Genomic DNA, 23,672 nt, shown 5'->3' with positions numbered 1-23,672 from the left:
GTGGAGTATAGGACCCATGCAGAAATGCTGGGGATAGATGCACATGTCTTTGCTGTGACCAGGTCACAGGCCAAAAAGTGCACCACTGAACAAGTGCTGGATCCTGAAACTATGGACCAGTCACAACCCAAGAGAAAGAGCAGTAGGGTTAAGGCTGTGCCTTCCCCCCTGCCTCAGGTGGTGGATCAGCCCTCCCAGGAGGATGATTCTGAGAGCCCTGAAGGAACTGTCCTAGAAGAACTTGAACCTGATCAGGTTGAGTTTCTTGGGACAGGGGGACCTTTAACCCCTTCAGTGCCCATGACGAGCTGGACTCGTCATGGGCCGCGGTTGCGCTGTGCCCATGACGAGCCCAGCTCGTCATAGACCCCGCCCGCTAATGAAAGGCGCGGCACAGGGCGGGGAAAGGGGCGGGCACTGAAGGGGTTAAGGGCAGATCTGATGCAGGCTCAATTAGACTGCCCCTCTCTTGAACCCCTCAGAAAGCTGGCTGCTGCTGAGGCTGCAGGAAATGCTCAAGGTACCGATAGAGTGTATTGGGATGAAGGGCTACTGTACTCAGAGGCTAGAGACCCCAAGCCTGGTGCATCCAGGAGGTTGGTCATACCACTGAAGTTCAGAGGCTTTCTTCTTACCTTGGCCCATGATATTCCCCTTGCAGGACATTTAGGCCAGAACACGACTTGGGACAGGTTTGTCCCTCACTTTCACTGGCCCCATATGTCAGAAGATACCAAGGAGTTTTGTCGCTCCTGTGTCACCTGCCAAGCCAGTGGCAAATCAGGTGGCACCACAAAGGCCCCCCTCATACCACTACCTGTGGTGGGGGTTCCCTTTGAAAGAGTGGGCATAGATATTGTAGGACCAATGGACCCACAAACAGCATCTGGGCACAGATTTATACTGGTGATAGTGGACCATGCCACCAGGTATCCAGAAGCTATTCCCCTGAGGACCACAACAGCTCCTGTTGTGGCAAGGGCCCTGCTTGGAGTATTCTCCAGAGTGGGCTTTCCAAAGGAGGTCATTTCTGACAGAGGTGCCAACTTCATGTCAGGATACTTGACTGCAATGTGGAAGGAGTGTGGTGTGAACTACAAGTTCACCACACCCTATCACCCACAGTGCAATGGGCTTGTTGAGAGATTCAACAAGACCCTAAAGGGAATGATAAAAGGTTTACCAGACAAGCTTAGGCGAAGATGGGACATCCTTTTACCCTGCCTTCTGTTTGCTTACAGAGAGGTCCCACAAAAGGGGGTTGGCTACAGCCCTTTTGAGCTTTTGTTTGGGCATCCTGTAAGAGGACCCCTATGTTTGGTGAAGGAAGGATGGGAGAGACCTCTCAGACAACCCAAACTTGACATAGTGGATTATGTTCTTGGTCTCCGCTCCAGGATGGCAGAGTATATGAAGAAGGCTTCTAAAAACCTTGAGGCAAGCCAAGAACTCCAAAAAGCTTGGCATGACCAAAAGGCTGTGCTGACTGTTTACCAGCCAGGGCAGAAAGTGTGGGTGTTGGAGCCAGTGGCCCCAGCAGCACTCCAAGACAAATAGTCTGGACCCCACACTATTGTTGAGAAAAAGGGAGAAGTCACCTACTTGGTGGACCTTGGGACTCCCAGAAGCCCCCACAGGGTGCTTCATGTCAACAGATTGAAGGCATATGTTGACAGGGCAGACATGGGCTTACTCATGGCTACAGATGAGGGGCAGGAGGAAGAGAGTGACCCTCTCCCAGACCTGTTGACTCAGAACCCTGATGATGGCTCAGTTGATGGTGTGGTCTTTTCTGACAGCCTCACTGTCCATCAGCAACAGGACTGCAGACAGGTTCTGCAATCCTACAGACATATGTTCTCTCTGACCCCAAGTCAGACAAACTGGTGCACCCATGAGGTGGACACTGGTGACAGTCTGCCTGTGAAGAGTAAAATCTACAGGCAACCTGACCATGTCAGGGACTGCATAAAAGTTGAGGTACAAAAGATGTTGGAGCTGGGAGTCATTGAACCTTCAGAGAACCCTTGGGCTAGTCCTGTAGTTCTTGTGCCAAAACCTCACACCCAAGATGGTAAGAGAGAGATGAGGTTTTGCGTAGACTACAGAGGTCTCAATGCTGTCACTAGGACAGATGCCCACCCAATACCTAGGGCAGATGAGCTCATTGACAGACTGGCAGCTGCTAAGTTTTTGAGCACATTTGACCTGACAGCAGGCTACTGGCAAATCAGACTAGCTGAGAATGCAAAGGCCAAAACTGCTTTCTCGACCCCAGGAGGACATTATCAATTTGTGGTAATGCCCTTTGGTTTGAAGAATGCACCTGCCACTTTCCAAAGGTTGGTGAATCAAGTCCTTACTGGGTTGGATGATTATTGTGCAGCTTATCTTGATGATATTGCTGTCTTTAGCTCCACCTGGGAGGATCACCTGGTCCACCTGAGGAATGTTTTAGAGGCCCTGCAAAAGGCAGGCCTCACTATCAAGGCCACTAAGTGCCAGATAGGGCAGAGCAAGGTTGTATACCTGGGCCACCTAGTTGGTGGGGGTCAGGTTCAACCACTGGAGAGCAAGATCCAGACCATAAAGGACTGGACTCCTCCAACTACCCAGACTCAGGTCAGAGCTTTCTTGGGCCTGACTGGGTACTGCAGAAAGTTTGTTAAGAACTATGGGTCCATTGTGACACCACTTAATGACTTGACCTCCAAGAAAATGCCAAAGAAAGTTCAGTGGACAGTAAGCTGTCAAAAAGCATTTGATGACCTGAAGCAGGCCATGTGCAGTGCACCTATTCTGAAAAGTCCAGACTACTCCAAAGAGTTCATTGTCCAGACAGATGCTTCTGAGTTAGGTGTGGGAGCTGTTCTTTCACAACTGAATGTAGATGGTCAAGACCAGCCCATTGCTTTTATAAGTAGAAGGCTGACCCCTAGAGAGAAACGTTGGTCAGCTATTGAGAGGGAGGCCTTTGCTGTGGTTTGGGCCCTGAAGAAGCTGAGGCCATACTTGTTTGGCACTCACTTCAAGATTCAGACAGACCATAAGCCCCTCTTGTGGCTAAGTCAGATGAACGGTGAAAATCCCAAACTTCTTAGGTGGTCCATTTCCCTACAGGGGATGGACTTCACAGTGGAACATAGACCTGGGACTGACCATGCCAATGCAGATGGACTCTCCAGATATTTCCACTTAGAACATGAAGACTCAACTGGTCAAGGTTAGTTTAATGTCCCTAAGTTTTGGGGGGGGTTGTGTAGGAGAGTAGGGTCTGCTTTCTATGTTCACCCCCACTTTTGCTTTTGCTTTACTGGTTTTCGACTTAGATGTGGCTGTGGGCCTGCTAATCAGACCCACAGCCCTGCTGTTCTCTCTCTAAATTAATACTATGTACTTTAGGTGCATAACCCAATTGGATAGGATCACCTTCTTGGCCCCTGTACAGTGTACCTTAGGTACCCAGGGCATAGGTGTACCCTAGGCCTACCAGGGGCTGCAGCATGTATTATGCCTCCCCTGGCCTGGCCTTCCATTATGACACAACTGGCTGATCACTCAGCTGGGGCAAGGTCGTGTAATCACCCCTTGCTTAGGTGTAGTATTCCTATACCTAACTTACATATAGACACATGTGTACCTATCAGCCACTCCTATGGCAGGCCTTAACAATCCTGGAGGCAGAGTGCTTGGTAACATGTGAGATGGTGCTCTAGCATGAGCTGAGCCTGTCTGCAGCTTTCGGAACCATGTCCTTATAGCTGTTCTATGATATAGCCTACCGTATACTCTTAAAGTGCCTTATAATCTTAAACGGTTATGGTAACTATGGTTTGGCTTTATCAAAACATGTCGTGTGAGGTGTCTAACACTTTGGAATAATACCCCCATCCTATTTCTGGGGATGAGGATATTATCCCTCCCTTCTAGAGGGAGAAGACATGTTGTAACCTACTTACCCGGTTAAAGTTAACCAGAGCCCCAGCATCACAAAATGGATGCTGCTGCCACAGACACGAGCCTGACCTCCTGCTGCTGGGAGTGATCCCGGCAAGGGAGGCTTGGACAATAGGTTTCCTGCCTTGGGAGGTGCGAGCACCACCCCAGATAGGCCTTAGTGTATTGGGGCAGGGAGGGATGAATAGAATGAGACATGCCTGGGGCACACAAGGTGTCCCGTGCATAGTCCAGTTCAAACCGGTGCTGGGGCTCTCCAGCCCCAGTCCTGGCGCGAAACTGGACAAAGGGAAGGGAGTGTAACCACCCCCCTCCCAGGTCCCACCCATAAGGCGTGACCTAGCAGGTAACCCAGCCCCCCAGATTTGGATAAGAGTGGTAGCTGGGCCCCAGGAGATTAGATTATCCTGAACCTGCAACTTGAACAGAAACTCTGGACCTTCGACATTCGACGAAAGAAGAAGACTGAAGAATCTCCCTTGTGGCCAAGGAGTGGCTACCCTGTGCAAACAGGCACCATCAAGAGACTACCCTTTGCTTTGCTAAAGTTCTACGAGGGACCGACTGCAGAGCCCGACCAGAGCCTTGACTTCCAGACTTCTCCGACCCTGATCCACATCCACAGCCAAGCTGAGATCTGTGGCGGGGAAGAGAGACGTGGGACCGGCTACCTGGGAAAAGTGGCGAGTATCTTCCAGCGCAGCTTCTGAGGCACCCTCGAAGTTGTGCACCGGGGATTAAGAAGCCCCAACCCCAGCACCATCTGCACCGAAGATCAGCCCCCCACACCACACGAGTCCTGCGTGGGGCCCTTCTGCATTTTCCTGCTTGCCGTGCCTGTCCGGTTGCTTGCCCGTTGGCCTTTGTGACGACGCATCCAGAAATCTTCACTGCTGGTTTGGCTCCTCCAGACTGGTTCCCGCTTCCTTGCAAAAGAGAAGCACCCCAGACCTTCCTGGTCTGCACCAGAAGCAAGTCCTCCGTTCTTCGTGGGTTCCGCTTGCCAAGGCTAGAGCCTTCGTGGGACAGCTCGCCTCCTGGTCCTGATCGTCCTCGACGTTTCCTGGTCCTCGTGGCTGCAGCGACAAGCTTCACCTTCACCTGCAATCTTCACGACATCGCCTGGTTCCTTCCTGGTTCCACGTGGTCACTGGCTAGTGACCATGACTCTGTCCCTTCTGCTTGCAGGTCTCCTCTCTTCTTGATCCCAGCCTTGGGATCCACCAGACACTCTTCACTGACTGCCTGTCAGCAACTTTCCTTCAGGCATCCATAGAAGTCCACGACGAAACCCGACGCAAGTTCACACCTATGCACCCGCAGTTCGTGGGCTAGGTAACTTGGGTACTTCGGTGCTCACCGTTTTTTTTTAACGCATCATCTCCATGCCACGCAGCTGGCCAGAGGCTGTTATACTGTGGGGGGGGGGGCGATTTCAATACACACATAAATCCTACCAGGGACAAGGCAAGTGGCAGAGGTGGTCAATCTCCTAGGTCGGCCCAGGTCATTATGAGGGAATGTCTGAGCTGGGTTTGATGGACGTCTGGCGGAAGCGGAATTTAGAGATGCGAGAGGGCACGCATATTTGCATGGCACATAATAGCTGGTCTCAGCTAGATTACTGGCTTCTGAGTGAGACGGTGAGAGGTTGGGTATCCCGTATAGCAGGGTTGCCTCGCACACTTTCTGATCACAACCTAGTCTGCATGACGCTACAATTTCCAGACACTGCACACCGTGTATTCACCTGGTGCTTCCGCACAGAGGCCCTCCTTGACCCTCTATATGCCACAACCATTTGTGATGCCATCAAACAATACTTTACCCAGCAATGTGCTGACCCTCTGGGAGGCCTTCAAGGCCACTATCCGGGGCACGTGTTTTAGCACTTCCGCTGGTATTTTGTGGGCTTTATGGTGACAGTTCACTAAACCTGAAACCACACTACACGATCTTGAACGTGACTATGAGGTTTCGGCTTGCTCCTAGACACTGGCACCGATCAAAGAGGTCACAGTGGAATACACTGAACTGGCTGAGAGGGAAGTTAAATATACTTCTCGATGTCATGCTGCCCGCGCATATGGGGAGGGTGGGCGGCCGGGGCGACACCTAGCTCACAAGATCAGGGATCGCATCAACCAACACACTATTTCTAAGATCACTGATGCTGCTGGCCACAACCACTACACTACCCCGGAGATCTTAGAGCAGTTTCGAACCACGTACGCAGCACTATACACTACGCAGGGTGTGACCGACAGTGATGACTTGGATGCATACCTCTCTGATATTGCCATCGCTTGGTTGTCTGATGGGCAAAGGGAGTTTCTCTGTCAACCGATTACGGAAGAGGATGTGCGCACAGCCATTAAGGCTCTCCCAAACAAAAAAGCCCCGGGCCCTGATGGCTTCCCCAGCAAATTCTATAAAGAATATGCAGAGGAGCTAACTCCGCACCTTCTAGAAATGTACGCCGAGGCCTATGACTCTGGCAAATTGCCGCCCACATTTCGGGAAGCTCTGATTATTACATTACTTAAGAAGGATAAACCGCTTCATCGCTGTGACTCATACCGGCCACTTTCGCTTATTAATACAGATGCCAAGATACTGGCCACCAGATTACAACCGCTTATGCAGGGCTTGGTGCTCTCTTTGCTATGTTTCATATTCTTGATCCCGGGCTGCAGGCGGCAGCTGTCATGCTTGACGTCGCAAAGGAATTTGACTCTATAGAATGGAGCTATCTGTTTTACATTTTGCGTCGTATGGGCTTCCCCCCTATGTTTGTTCACTGAATACGCCTGTTGTATACTAATCCAATGGCACGTGGTCAAGTGGAGGGCAGCACATCGGACCCCATCTAAATCACCAGGGGGTCAAGTCAGGGATGTCCCCTGTCGCCTCTTCTTTTTGCACTGACACTTGAGCCTCTTGCCTGCATCATCAGACAGCGACATCGGGCTGCGGCCCTCCGCTTTGCCCATCGCCCAGTCAGGATTTCTCTATATACGGACGACATGTTGCTCTTCATATGAGTGCCAAACACTTTCCTGGCACCAGTACTGCAGGGGTATATTCGCTTCGGCTTGTTTTCAGGCCTACATATCAACTGGACTAAATCTGTGATAGTACCACTAACGGAATGCACCTCGCCCCACGAACTAGAATACCCACTTGAGTGGTCCATGGACCCCATGAAATATTTGGGGATATGGGTACATAGAGACCCCGACACGGTTATTCGTGAAAATTACGCCCCTGCGTGCGCGAAACTGGATCGGCAGGTGGACAGTTGGGTGAAGCTTCCCCTGTCCTTAGCTGACCGTATTGCGTTAGTTAAGATGGTTGGGTTGCCTCAATTATTATATCTTTTTAGCAACATATCGATTCTGCTCACTAAACATTTATTTAAAACTGTGTGCTCTTTGCTCCTCAAGCTCGTCTGGGGCAAACAGGCCCGTTTGAACTGGGACACACTCACTCTAGACTACAAACACAGGGGCTTTAGCGTGCCCGACTTATATTTGTATTACCTATGCGCTCATGCACAATACGGGCACTATTGGTTTGGCGCGCGTGGCTTCTCCCGCATGTAGCGGTAGAGGATGGGGACGCCCACCCTGTCCCCCTGAGCTCGATGCTGACACACTCTAAGAGACAGACCCCCCTGTTCCGAAATCAACGGTCGATATCACTATAGGGGCCTGGCAGGCATTAGGTCGCATGGTGGGGAAACTACCATTGGACTCCCCTCTTCTGCCACTCGCGTTTCACTCGGATCTGGCTGTGACGCATGAGGCGGATGCCATGCGCGCTTTTCATCAGGTGGGGATCGATAAAATGCAAGATCTGTTTCCTGAGGCGTTTCAAATAGTGATCTCAGTTACATACAGAATAAAACATCACTGTTCACATTCCTCTTCCACAGATTAAAGAAAGCGATATAGGCCCACCTTCCCTGCGGAACCCTAACCACTGCAAACTCTTCACACCATGCTTGTCAGTCCAACACGACGTCAACTCCTCACCAAGCTGTATCACACTGCTAAAGAGGAGAAGCCGCAGCCACATAACAAAATGTTAGAGACATGGAATGCTCGTTTGACCCCGCCATTGACACTGCAGGACTGGGAACATTGTTGCCAACTCACAGGGGCCCTTACTTCTAATGGTAATCTTCGCATAATTAATTTTAAGTATTTACATCAAGCGTACTATACTCCGCATGAGCTGTTGAAGTATGGATTCGCGACACTGACACATGTAAGAGGTGTGGAGCTGCAGATGCCGACTTTTGGCATTTGTCCTGGGAGTGTCATAGAGTGGCGCAGTTTTGGGAGGGAGTGGTTTGCGCATTGTCCAAAATGGTGGATCTAGAATTGCAGTGTTCACCACATGTCTGCTTGCTGGGATTTGTGCCTTCTGTGAGGGGGGCCACAGGTAAACTGGTAAAAGTGTCTCTACTCATGGCCAAGAGGTGTGTGGCAATGACGTGGGAGAGCACAGCTGCACCGACGACTACAAGATGGCTGTTCATCGAAAAAAGGAAGGTGCACTCGTTTAAAAAAACGCAGAATCAGTTAGTCCAAAAATTCTTTCTTTATTTATTCTGATAATCTTTAACAAGAACAGCACACAGCCAACGCGTTTCGTTCCAAGCAGGAACTTCGTCAGGGCTCTACGTATAGTTGACCAATAGGCGATGAGAAAAGTCCAAAAAGGTGCAAACAACAGATTCACGAAAGACACAGTATGCAGCATCAGAGAAATCATAATAATCTATTTGATCGATGGGTAAAGTAACCCAAAGGAGTTACATAATTCACAAAAAGCAGCGTCTCATCCCAGGAAACAGAGCCATGGAAGAAAAGGTTTATTCCTATAGCTAATCAATGTGTAGCCTCGTAATACTAGTGGTAGATGGCCAATATGATAGAGGCTTGTTACAAAAAGAATGATCAATGCGAAATGAAATTAAATATCTTACAAATACTTTTTGTATATGAATATATATACAAAAGCACTCATATGGTCCCGATGATAATGCACACGAAGGATAGCGAGACGGGCAGTGAGTAATAAGTATTACTCTTCGCGGTAAGCGGCGATTCCCGGCATGATAGCTGGAAGATGGCTCTAGGATCTGGTGGGCTGCCGGGATCGGTTGGTGCTTTATATGCGGAAGAACTCCCCTCTGCCTCTAGACCTAATGATATATGGGAACCACTGTTACAATACCTGAGATCTGTAGTGCAGGCTGAGCCCCCAGGTGATGCAGAACGCTGAATGTAGAATGGATATTTTAATAAGCATGATTCCCTGTTACACTTTGCAGAATATTGCCACACGGTAACTAATTGATGTATATGCCATTGCCACGAGTTGTTCAATTGTTTATTCGATTTATATGTGCTCATTTATGATCTTGCTGTACACTCCATATGCTCAATTAAAAATGTAATAAAAAAAAAAAGCATGATACAGGTCTGTGAAACTGTGCCAAAGATATTAGCAAATCAAAGATGTTGTCACCAAGCCCCCCCTTTAACACTGCCACTACTTGTTGGATATGCAAGAAATGTAAGGTTCACGCTTTTGTCTTAACCTGCTAACTTCCATGCCAGATTCAAAGCACCTTGCAGTGCACAGCCTCTTATGCCAGTGTAGCTCAAAAGGACTGACTTCCCATATTTTTCCACTTTTGCTCAAAAAATTGAAATGATAAAACAACACGCCACACTAATCTGCGATGTAATGTTTTTCTTAAACAAAACTGCTATAAAACAAGTCATTGAGATTGATTCCCAGTCCTCCTTGGAGTAGATTGTAAGGTTTGCTTTAAAACAAAGCTGCAAACATGATTAATGCCTTTAATAGTTTGATGGGGCATTTAGCGGTGCCTATTGAGAGGCCTTGATTCAAGTCTATAAGACAAAGATTTCACACATTCTCCTGTCTCTTTTGAGGTCTGTGTCCATCGTTAAAAACTATATATATATATTGGTCCTGGGACTTAAGAAAAAGCAAGTGAGAGTGTTGCCGTACCCAAAGAAACTAGACTACAGTGACCCTACTTGCAAAAGAGATGACATTTTTACTGAAGACAAAGTGACTCTCTATCTGGAGAACAGCAAGGGGCTACTTATCCCAAATCTGTGGAATTACACAATTGAATACCATGTCTTTCAGGTGAACATTTCTGAAGCAGAGAAGTATTCGAACAAAGAGACCATATTCGTGAAGGGTACTCACTGAGAGTGGTGGAACCATTTACTACCAATGGGCAGAACATAGTGAATTGAACTGAATGTTGAGTCAAAGTGTTCTAGTGCCACACACAACGAGTTTTTTTATACATGGTCAAACTTCCTTCTTTTGAAATACAGTCTTTGCCAGACGTCCCAAGGTGTGGGGAACTCCTTCACACATTTGCACATTCATAACTCCTACAAACATCTGTGGAGTTAGGGAACTGGACACAGAAAAAAAATCTCAGGGATCCCTCCTAAAGTTAATTTCTTTTGTAAATTTATGTCTACAACATCACAATCAAAAGTCCATCAAATGAGCTTACATACCTTATCAACATGGTGTGTTTCACCTCCTGCGAGCATTCTTTATCAGACTTCATGGATATAGGCAGCTGTTACCAAGTCCCAATCTCACCTTCTTTATTTTATACAATTAAAAAAGATAACAAATGTTAGTTAATTTCAACACTTGATCTTTCTCTGTTTAATTATGAATACATATATTGAGCTCCTTGAAATACATACCTACTTATGAACTGAAACCAATTTTTCAGATAAAAATTGCAAGACAAACTTGTATCTTAAGAATTAAAAAGTTTTATCCAAATTCCAAATAGAGCAAAACATTTTGCTCACCTCTAATTTGTATTCACATACCACTTAACCCTTTTCACATTTTCCTTGCAATTGCAATTATATCTATTAACAGTCCTGAATAACACCTTTCCTGAATCTTTTTTAACAAACATTTGCAATTTAAAAAAAAATAGCTCCTCAAAGCGAGTCTTTCCTATTTCGCTTAATAGACATTCTTGTCCTTTTAATTTCACCTACCCTACGGGGGGGGGGGCTCAAACTCCTTTTGTCTCATTTAATGATTTGTCCTACACTGCTAGAAAACTCTGTACTATCCTGTAACATGTTCTGTGTTTATAGGTGTGCCACCCTTACTAAGAATAACATGTATCATTTTTCAACATTTATCTAAACCACACATATAAATTCCCCATGAACTGATAATTTTCCGCCAGCTCATTGTTAAATTTGCATAGGATGTACAAACCCAATAATAGGGTCGGTGGGAGGAAGAGGTGGAAAATAACCCAACCGCTTCACAAGGCAGTAACTTCTCCAGAGGGAACTTAACACAGTGATTACAGAGAAAAAATGTGTGTAAAAGCATTCACTAATTAATGTGTGTGAAACAAAGATAGTAACAGTAGAACAATAAATTAAAATTTTCAAATGATTTTATAGTTTGACGCAACAAACTATGAAATTGACAGAGGAGAGAACGCTCTAATTTCTCAATCCATGCTGTTTGCAATCAGCTAGTATTTAACCACAAACTCCCCCAAAAATCATACTTTAGTCTTTTTTTTATTTACCATTTTAGTTTTTCTTCAAAGTCATTTGTAGTTTGTACTTAATGAGACTACAGATACAAAGTACAATCTTGCTGTAGGTATTAAACTTATCAATCAATTAAACCTATTTTGTACAAGGAATATCTTTTATTTGTATAATATCTGTTATGAGGAATGTGCTCTGAAATTTGTAATCTCTTTCGGTGCAGATTGTGTGACAACTCATAAAAATGACTAGCCAACCATAATTTCATTTGACATTGCTTTTGGATTTATTTATTCACAACTTAAGCATTCTAGTTTTGCCAATGAATACTTGTGCATGCGTGTTAATTAGTTAGTTAATAAACTTTATTCGGAAGTATAAAGAACATCCATAAAAGCATCTCACAAAACAGACATTATTATACTGTACTTTTCATGAAAGAAAAGCGTTGAGTATTAGTTAAAATACAGGCTAAAACCGTTAGGTCTTGAAAGGGTCAATGGTCAATTGTCAGTGGATATTTATACATATCTGCAAGTCCTAATTGAATATAACAGGCAACCTGCTTTACAGGGGCACCTTTAGTAGCAAACATTGACAGAAACAATTTGTGAGGTGCCTACATGTTAACATTAGTTAATAAACCCATTTCATCATATATAATAAAGAATAAAAGGGCAGTAAGTTACAATTATCCACCATACCATAGACCTGTAATTGGAACTATGATTGGATGCAGCTGATACAAGGTGGGGGGACAAAATATCCTAGGACCTAGTCCTCCTAGCCCTCCAATTAATATGGTCCACACATACACTAAACTGATCAGGTTATAATTACATAAATACAAAATATTGCACAACTCCAATCGAGTTAAAAATGCGTGACTACAATGTACTGCTCAATCTTAATTAGGACCTAGGTTCCATCAATCGAGTATTTCAAGGTTCCTAAATCCATAAAGAAGTTACTTCATATAGCCTAATCTAATCTTTGGGTTAATACACTATTCTTTCTAATATAAAAAGCCGCCCATGAAAATGATGACATTCTACAACAAATCTCCAGGGTGGGCAATGATTACAAATATAGATATGCCGGTCGACATTGTGTAAAACAATATGGTTGAATTATCAGTAAGATATATCTTTGTTCTTTGATTGCTATAAAACTTGCAAAAAAGGACCACGTGCATTGTATCCTGAGACATCGTGTTGTCACAGGGGCAGCTGATCAAGTTTGTTGACCAAGCGTTCATTTTAGGAAAACTGACTTGTCTATGAAATATATCTAGTCTTAAGCGTGTCAAACAAACCTGTGCCTGCCAATCGATACTGCTTTAAGGTAGGGTTGCATGTTAAAAGTAGATCAAATCAATTTATTTTTTAATACACTTGGTTTAGGGACTTCGATTAACAATCGAAGATTAGCCAGATGCCTCATCCCTTCCTCCTTCAGGGTCTTTCTGCTAATGATGTTTAATGTTTCAGGTCTTTCAAAATACTCAGGGTGGTCCATATCACAAAAAATAAACATTGAACATAGGCTAACCATGAGATTCTTAAATGTAAAATTGATTTAAGACAGTCCCCAATAATTACTCGGTTAAGCACTGTGTATTTCGAGGTCCACATTTAATGCCAAAGGAGAACTGGTTGTAGCTTTATTAAATCTGTGATGTGTTGTGTCCCCAATTCAAAGTAGTTTTCCACAAATAGTATTTATTGTAGAGTACAGAGAGCCGTCCCAGCTGGCAGAGTGAAGAGACAAGCTGTAACTGCCACACAGGGAACGCTCAGGAGGACATGCTCCTTAACATTCTAGATGACATCACAGTACTCTGGCTGATCTCTACATCATATCACCACACCTCCCTCCTTTTAATAAAAAGAAACTGAAACAACTGAAAGAGAAGCGAAAGGGAAAAGGGAGGTACAGAAAGGAAAAACAAGGGAAATAATATTACAGGTCAATATAAGTAAAACACATAGATACATTTATACGTAATCTCACAATCTACTTGGCCTGGTAAGAACCCTGGTACTCTTCTGACACCACCCCCCCCCCTAAAACATTATTGTTAAGTTTTACATTTCTGGAAGATGAACAAGGATCCTTAGCAACACGTGAGGTGCCCCACCAATTCCCATTAGCCAATTTCACAGCATTCTTGCGAATATCTACTACCTGCTGAGAATCTAGAAATTTAGAAAAACCTTTTCTTACTGAGACAGGGTTTTTTACTCTAACCCAATATCCCACACAAATCTTGTGAATTTCTTTTTGGGCTGTAGGTTCGATGTTTTTAGCACATGTCTCAGACGATTTTTTATTGGCAGATTCCCACATGCTTCTCATGTCACCACCATGGTGAAAAGATTTTACCATCCAAAAGGGATAAACCTGGGAAGAAGCTTTTCTCCCTCTCATGAGTTCGAATGGACTGAAATTGGTGGCAACATGAAGCGATGTACGATATGACCAAACTAGATCCTTCACAGCTTGAAAGACGTAACAATTTACTCACAGCTGTACTCCCATAATACAGGCAAGGGATACCTGTGACACAGTTCACAAAGGTCCTCAGCAAGAGAAGATGGCCGTAGGTGGAGAATCCCATCCTTGTCGCCACTGTAAAGAAGTGTAGGTGACGCTGAAGTAGTTTTCCACAAATAGTATTTATTGTAGAGTACAAAGAGCCGTCCCAGCTGGCAGAGTGAAGACACAAGCTGTAACTGCCACACAGGGAACACTCCGGAGGACATGCTCATGATCATTCTAGTGGACATCACAGTATTCTGGCTGATCTCTACATCATATCACCACACAAACATAAACGGATGGGCTTTTAGGTGTGGCGAGTAAGTATCTAAAAAAATGTCTACAGTTTAGATTTCTGAACATTTTCTATGTCCCCACAATCCTGCCCCATATGTGGCTATACTAAGACACTTGGCTTTGTAAATTTTCAACATCATCTCAGGTGGGTTTGAGCCCAAGTGTTTCGCAAAGCTCCTGTGGGCCATGCAAGATTTGCTGAATTGTAGCTTCCTGTTGCCGATGGCCTTGTTCCAGTAACCATCTCTGTCAAATAAAATCCCCAGATAAGAAAGGTGTTAGTAAACCCAGTAGTTGAGCCATCTATTTTTATGTCTCTGCATTTCTTGCTAGTCCTACCACATTTCATGTTGAAAGTTTTCCCTTGGTTAACTAGGAGGCCAAGTTCCTTCATATATTTTACAAAGTTCGACAGCAAAGACTGACGGGCTAAGGGTGTACGGGCCATGAGGACGGCATCATCAGCGTAAAGGAGGAGCCAGGACAGGGCGCGTTCCTATTTGTAGTTGATCTTTAGTAGATGCTGCGAGTGCCTTCCCTACACTGTTTATGTATAGTGAAAACAGGAAGGGAGCCATGACGCAGCCCTGTCTCACCCTTCTCTCCACGCTGAATGCTTCAGAGCATTCTCCCCTGCTGCCATATCTGACCCTGGTCTTACATCCCGAGTATAGGTCCTTCAGTAGACTAATAATCGATGCCTCCACCCCCATGTCTTTCATTTTTAGCCAGAGCTTAGCATGTATAACACAGTCAAAGGCCGATGGCAAATCGATGAATGCTAAATATAGGTTCGCCTTTTCAATATTGACATAAAAAAGGAGAACATATATTTAGCATTCTTTGATTTGCCATCAGCCTTTGACTGTGTATGCTCATTTGAGTAAACACAACTGTGGCTATCTCATGGAGGGCCATTTTTAAGTTTGATTGGTTTCCGAGGTTTATCGGTGGAGCACGAAATAAGATTTGAATGATGGATTTATAAAACAGAAAAATTATCACTTTTGCTTTGTGAAGAATAGAGCATAACAATGTTTTTATAATCTAGGTGCTGCTGCAATCATGCTACCATTCATGGCAATATGTTTTCTTCTTGTCAAACTGTTAGTGTATCCTTAAGTTCTGCAAATATTGTTTGATCAAACGTTTAAGAAGCAAAAACAAGGTTATCTGAATTTTAGTTGTATGCCGTTTATAAGTATGGATCTAAATACTGTAATGTAAAAGACAAACATCTAAAATGTAATCAGTTTAGTCAGTCTCTGCATAACATTAGCAGGCTATTACAAGCCAGTGGGTTCTCATTAATGCTTTGTGCATGTTCTTCTATAGCAGCAAATCTTTTTAGATCAGAAAGTAGGTGAGAGACTCTATGCTCTTCAGCATCCAGAACTATGTATGACAAAATTCAGATGCCTTTTCATTAATAGATTCTGCAGGTACTCCACAAAATTACTCTATAGTCTATGCACTTTCTCACTGCTTGTGATCACTTGTTAGAGTCTGAGCCCGAGTTATGCCGTGAGAAGCAGCAGCGGTGATCAGTGTGTGAAGCAGCTTGTGGAGTGAAGTGCTACCAGTGCCGGTATTTTGCCATTTGGTGTCTCACCGGCCTCCCCAGGAGAGGCAGGACTCAGTGCCTGGTTCAGCATCCCTCCAAGGGCTTCCCCAAGAGTTCTCGGTGCTTTGAGTGCAGGAGCCGTACTCGGCTCCTGCAGAGATTGAACCCCAGGCGATCCACAGAGGTCGCCTGGCTAAGACCGGGTGCGGCCTGTGGGCCGCTCGACATGCCCCACTTGCCAAACAGAGTTAGTGTCTGCTAAAGGAAGCTAAGGTAGACGGCGTAGAGGGTATTAAGGGGAGCTGTCAACTAATGGTTGTTCTTATCCTGTGGTTTTAACCCTGCCTCACCTCCACTACATTACGGTAAGACTGGCACTGCCTTGCAGCCTAGACACCTTGACTCCTTGACTCTGTGCTAGCAGCCATTTGCCCGCCTGGAGCTGATCTCTTGCACTCCTTCGCACTCTCCTGTACTCTGCACTCCATACCTCGAGCTAGTACCTTGCGCTCCTTGCCCGCCGGGCGAGTTAAAGCTCCAGTTTCATCACCTTTGAAGGCACTTGTGGGTAGCTGAGGCACAGTGCCCTTCCAATAGCTCCCTGGACACTTCCCGAGGGTCTCCCAAGGGGGCATAGCAAGGGCACCATAGGCAAGGAAGACGCAGCACCAACGAGGTAGAGCCGAGCTGGGGCATAGAGGAGGAGAGTTCAAGCTACAACGGAAGGAGTGACCGCCTGTTGAGTGAGAACTGTCCACTGAGTGAGATCTCAGGCCCCACAGAAGCGGCCGAGTTAGGCTTGGGTGCAGCTTGTGGGTGAGTCCGGGTGTTGGGCCCCACTAATCAATGAGGACCATCCTCCACAGTGTTTCTATCAACCGTTGCACCCCCTTGTATCGTCAACCATGAGATCTGGTAAGACCAGACTAGAGGCGAAACCAACGAAAAAACCCAGCTTGAGGAAGACAAAGAGGGCCATAGAGCCACTTTCAGTTGAGACTCAGATAGCTCCTACTCATGAAGCACAAATAATAATATCATCAGCACCTTCAAAAACCCCTATGGGCAGGAAGGTGAAAATCACAGATTTCCTAAAATCTTCAGGTCTACAAACCTTGCAATACATTTTTCACCTGCCTTGCAGACTTGCGTGCTGCCAAATGACAATCCTAACAATCCTAACATCACTAGTCATCAACTACTTGTGATAGTGCAAGTGCACACAAGAAACCCAATAACAAATTGGGAAAACACCGCCGCACTTTTCCTTGGAGAACACAGTAGGTGGAAGCCGGCCAGACAATCGAACCACAGATAGTCAAGATACTGGCTTACCAGAAAGACTAACAGGAGCTTCAATAGAATGGCAGGAATCATTACCCTGTCCATTTGAACCCATTCAGGCAGTGCCCAAGGAAGCAAGTGTGCCACTAAACATCACTATGAACTCCGGACCCACCCATGACTACAAAGTTCTACTCTCACCGAAAAAGGTCCAGTTGGGGCATAGCAACATTCCCCGACAAAGTAGCCCCCCAGAAAAGGTATTTAAGGAGGTCAACCTGAGTCACCTAAGTGATATTTTTCCTTCAAAACAAAGCAATGATATCCAGCACATGGAAAATAGCTCACCACTTCAAGCGCCCTGATGGACCCCATTCATTAACATTATGGAGACCATTTCATCAGCTTTTACCTTTCATTCGGGAAAACTAGAGCTCCAAGTAGATCTATTGCACATCTTAGCCACCCATGTCCCTGCCATTGAGAGGAAACTCCATGATTCAAACTCACTAATCGAGCGGGTGCAAAAAGAGCCTAACACTGCATCTCATGTGTGTCAATGCACCAGTACCATAGATCACTTATAATCCATTCCCACCATCTTGACGGATATTTCAGCAGAATTAAAACCCTGGATCATGACTTCATTAACCAGCGCATCTCCTGCTTCATAGATTACCGTGCAGCTTTCAATTTGGTTGATTGGATTTTTTTTATGGGAAACATTGGCGAAACAGGACATTCCTAAGAGCCTCCTGATAATAATAAAGGAGCTGCACTCACACAACTGGGCGCAGGTAAATATTGATGAAATTTTCACCCAGAAAATTCCATTTATTAGTGGGCTGTGACAGAGATGCTTCTTGTCCAACCTGCTCTTTTCCTTGTTTATAGCAGACCCACCATCAGTATTACCAGTGCCAAAGGGCGTCAACCCCATAATGGAGCTTATAGCATGCCTCCTATATGCGGACAATCCTGTCATTATGGATCTGAAAGAAATTGGCGTATAAAGGAAACTGAATTCATTCATGGAATACTGCAAAAACAAAAGGTAGTGGTAAACATGGATAAGACCAAGGCGATGTGCTTTGGCAAAAAAAAGTCTTGCTCAATTTGACCTTGCCTTCATTGGCAGGCAATAAGCAGTTGCCTACCACAAGACAGAGTGGCTTTCTTTGGCATCACCTCAATTACACAGAGTTACTATCTGAACTCTGTCGCATTAGACCATCCCTAGCATGTACTCCAGCGAAAACAGCCCTAGACTATCATGACTGGATTGGGTCGGCAACCGTCCCCATCAAATCAGGAAAAAGTATCAGGACGATCCCCACTGAACCATGGTTTTCGGAGGAGCTCATACTTCAAGGCAGTGTCGCGAGGCAAGAAAGGCGCTGGAGACTGAAGTATGATCCCATGGAAAAAGAGCACTACAAGGAATTACTCTCCCAATATAAAGACATGATTTACTCTGCAAAAACTAAGTATTTTGCAGAGACCATTAGCAAAGCCAAGAACAATACCAAAGAACTGTTTGCCACAGTGTAAAAACTTAGCCAAGTGCAGGCACATACAGAGAATACTCCAGACCAAGCCTTTTGCGACACACTGGCTTCCATCTTTTGCAGCAAGGTTTGTGATATCTATGACAAGTTCACATTGAATCCAACCCAGGTGGCATGTTATCAGGATCTTCCAGGGTCTAAGGTTAACCACCCGGATCTTTTTCTCTTTGCTGAGTTTCCACCAATGACATACGAGGAGGTAGTTAAACTTCTTGCTACTGCCAAATCAGGTTCGCCACTGGATCCGTGTCCCCCCAAAATTGTAATTTCGGCAATCGAACCGATAACTGGTTATCTTACAGAACTATTTATTCTTGTGCTTCAATTGGGTATTTTCCTAAATTATGGAAGAAGACCTCCATTCTCCCACTATTAAATAAAACTAATCTGGACAAAACAAACCCTGGCAACTACCGTCCGATAGCTCGCCTCCCACTGCCATCAAAAGTTCTTGAGAAATATATGAATCAAGCACTTACTCTGTTTATTAATGACAATAACATACTGGATCCATCTCAATATGGGCTCCACGGTGGGCACAGCACTGAGCTTGCACTGATTACAGCAGCCGAAGAGATCAGACGCTCGGGAGACAAAGGAGGCATGGCGGCACTGATCCTTAAGGATTTGTCAGCAGCTTTGGACACGGTGGACCATGGCCTTCTACTACGTCGCCTTCAAGACATAGGAATTGCTGCCACCGCCCTACGACTGTTTAGCTCATTCCTTTCAAACCGTGAACACTTTGTGGAGAAGGATGGCCTGAGCTCATAGAATTTTATTCTCCCTTGTGTGGGCCCACAGGGCTGGTCTCTCAGCCCTTTTTAACTTATATGTGGTTCCTCTTGCCAGGCTTATCAAATCCTTTGGCTTTGCCATGGTGTCATACGCCGATGATACTCAGATTATAGTATCCATTTCAGAGGACTTTTGTAATACTATTGATAACTTTTATGCCTGCATGGGACAAGTAAATAGATAGAGGTCTGAGATGTATCTCATTGGTCCTCTGACTGGTGGCCCAGCAAACTTGGGCCCCTCTTCACTCCTGTCCCTAAGGCAAGGAATCTGGGAGTCATCTTTAACACCACTCTCTCACTCTCCCACCATGTGAACGCTACTACATCAGCCATCTGGTATACGTTGAGAATTTTGAGGAAAATCTTTTGATTCATACTTCTGACCTGCAGAAAACAGTAGTCTCAGTGTTAGTTTTATCTAAGCTGGACTACTGTAACAGTCTTCTGATTGGAATCAACAAAGCCCTCCTTTTTAAGATGCAAGTCCTGCAGAACTCAGCCACCCACCTGTTATTCAAACTGCCTAAATACGCTTCTGTAAAGGGGGCGCTAAACTCGCTTCACTGGCTTCTGGTGGAAAAAAGGATTACATTTAAGGCTCTCTGCATTTCTTTCAGAGCACTGCACAATCAGGGTCCTTTGTATTTGAGTGACCACTTTTGTTGGTACTCTCCCCCTAGAATGCTGCAGTCTTCCTTCCATCGGCTGGTGGAGGTTTCCAAGGCGCGTTTCTCACTCTGGGGTGGTAAAAGCTTTTTTCACATTACCTCCAGACTTTGGAATCAATTGCCACTTTCTCTAAAAAATGTACCGGACTTGAGATCGTTTAGGAAGAGTCTGAAGACCTGGCTTTTCTAGGCCTTTGCATATCAGTGTTCAGTTGTGTCTCTTTAATTCCCCTTGGCTGGTAGGAGGTTTGGATGTTAGCGCCTAGACGCCTTCAATAGTGCGCTATATAAATAAATAAATAAATAAATAAATAAACTTTGAATGGTACCTAGGACCCACTAAATTAGAAACAGTTAATATATATAAGTAACTAAGGGTATGGTTCGGGAAGAGATGTGGAATGATCATATCGAATCACCCAAAGTTAGAGCCTTAGCGTCAATAAGTTGTCTGAAAACATATGGAGATATGTTCCAAGGACTAGTAATACCAGCCTATTCAGCCATGATCCGCCCACTATTCTAGTACAGAGCTGAATTGTTAAGTCTAAGGGGCAAAAGGAACTGGGAATATTATGAAGGGTAAATGTTTGGAAAGCCTGTAATCACTGTTGATGTGCTCAACGACTCAGGCAATAAGAATGGAAATAGGAATAACAACACGGAACCATGTGACATATGCAGAGGGGTTTAGAGTCTGGATAGGTCTGAACTAGGAGATGAACAACTATGGTGTACAAATGAAACGACATAAGTGAAATGAAGTGTGCTATGGACGTCAGGCAAAACCTGGAGGAAATTTGTAGGGTGCTGGGTCTAAGTATAGGTCAGTAGAATCTGCAAATAGATACCATAAAGAGCGAACTGCGTGTTTTATAAAAGAATAAAGCCAGTGAACATGATATTGAGTATTCACAGGGGAAGCCTTCTGTCCAATTCATGCTTAACTCTTGGCAAAATGCAGAGTGGTTTCCCTATGTGAATTCTCCACCAAACTGTAGGTTCTGATCTGATCGGATGGTATTAATCCGTGCCATAGTAATGACAAGCTTAAAATGGCAATGATGGTTGTAGGTGGTAAATCTACCTGTGAATTGAGTGTAAAGTGTGTCAGCCTGCATATTCTCATGAAATGTTTCAAATTTAAAACCCTCCAGAAAAACATTTTAAGGCCCCTTTTTTAAAAATACAGCATCCGAGAACATGTGCAAGCAATGGCACTATTAAAAGACATGCAATATCTGGTTATGACTTGTGCCACAGCACAAGGAGATTTGTGGTTGCCGTTAAAGGGGTTTTATTAGATCATTAGATTTTTACTTCCTTTAATCAGGTTTTTATCTATTCTTTTAGGGAATGTTCAATCTGTCAAGTAGATTTTATGAGGAGATGTTAATTATATATAGATGCATCATGATTATAACTTTTATTACTGCTTTTATATAAATTATATAAGGAGATTTCATCTGTGCATATATGCTTTGTGATGATTAGCTCCTGTGCTGTTTTATGTTGTGAACATTTCTTTTGACTGACTGAAATTGTGAATAAAACCATTTATTTAATTTTAATATTCAAATAAGAAATTCAGAAATCAAACTTCTGTTATAGGAGCTTCAGGAAATGACACACAGATATGTTGTGCTGCTGTCTTGGAGTATTTGGCTGTCTGCAAAGAATAATGAGCATGGTTTTTAATGATGTTAAGTAAATGTTGTATTCACTCATGCTAGTTTGTGTGTTTTTTTATTGTTCAAAATCCTCCTTTTGTTGATTTTTGAGGGCTAGGCTCTTTTTGGGCTTCTTCTGGAATGCCTTGGGCTTCTTTTTAAGGAAGTTGTGTTTGTTTGGTATTTCAATCCCGGCAACACAACAGCAGTCAACAAGCAGCAGCAAAAATGGAATGCAGTTGAATAGGTTGTATCTCAGCCACACCAGTACGGATACTTACAGTAGGCTTTTAGTGCTTGGGAGGCAGAGTGCTTTGGGACACTTGCAGGAGGTAAATTGAGTAAGACACAGTAATGGGACTTTGGTGGAATAGGGAAGTGAAAGCAGGAGACAGGTAAGTAATGCAGCTGGATAGTTAACTCAGCTGCCTGCTTAATAAACACAATTTTTCATGCTATTTACCCAGCAGAGGTGGTTTCAGGCATAGATGCTAATTGGTCCCATGGCTCGAGTTGCCATTTAGCCACACTGACATCTTATTCATCAGTACAATGTATCTTGTGAATGGTAATTTTGAATCTATGTCAGAACCTGAGGCAAGGATTATGCAATATCCTTCTTCACTTTATTCACAGTAGCCACAGAAAAAAATGTCCTTTCCCAGAAACCATGGGGAAGGAACAACAGTGTATAACCAATCAGCAATCATAGTAAATAATAAAGTCTATCCTCAATTTCTATGCCTCCTCTTTCTTTGCTGCTCAGCAGCCACTTCAGTTAAGTGTTCTTGCTACACTGTACCTAATTTTATGCCTGCAATCTATGTTAATTGTGTGCCACTTGATTTTATGGCTTTTTTTCTGTAAAAATAATTTTATTGGCATTTTATTAAAACATGCACAACAATACAATAACTGTTAATACTCAACCCTACTTCTCCCCCCCTTAAGTCCAGACCCTATTATAGCATGTATAGACACAACAATCAATCAAATAATCTTTATTCGATCATTTCGCAGATGATCTCAAAAGACATATATGATTTAAAACACACACGGATTAATATAAAAAACAATCATAGGGGGCGTGGCCGGGCAAGATGGCCGATCGGATGTAGACCGCCTCATCTCCCGCTGTTTCGGTGTGAAAAAGAGCGGCTGGGGGAACCTAGGAGCACCGCAAATAGAGCCTACCAGCTTGGGATGATGTGACGCACCAACCGCCACGAGAAATGCCCTGTTTGGCTCCGCGCTGCCTTGGAGGGGGACGACAGTGATGGCTAAAATGGCGGCATGAACCCTGCGGCGACGGGAGATTTTCCAGATTCTCCACTGGCGCTGCGGGCGCAGGACCCCCCATATGAAGTGCGGAATCGAGATTAAGGAAGCGGTTGGCTCAGGGCTACTGCGGCGGGAGCTTAGCTACTTAACTCAGCTGGACATTACCTCCGCTGCGCATGCCTGACTTCAATATGGCGGCCACGATTCTCTAAATGGCGGCAACCATCGACACTCGCGACTTTGAGCCCAGAACCACCCGCTAACTCCGCGTCGGATGGCTTGTCTGGTACTGCGATTAGTGTCTACACTTCAGCCGACCCCGCGGAGCCGGTGCCTACTTGTGAGTGCCTGATGGATTAAGACGCTGCTCTTCGCCATGGCTTAGGTATCGCCATGCTGACACACCTCCCCCAAACTGTGGGGACCCCC

Source organism: Triturus cristatus, chromosome 9 (genome assembly GCF_964204655.1).
Source record: "Triturus cristatus chromosome 9, aTriCri1.1, whole genome shotgun sequence".
Lineage (NCBI taxonomy): Eukaryota > Metazoa > Chordata > Amphibia > Caudata > Salamandridae > Triturus > Triturus cristatus.
The sequence above is the reverse complement of the archived record's forward strand: the minus strand, read 5'-3'. Positions refer to the sequence as shown.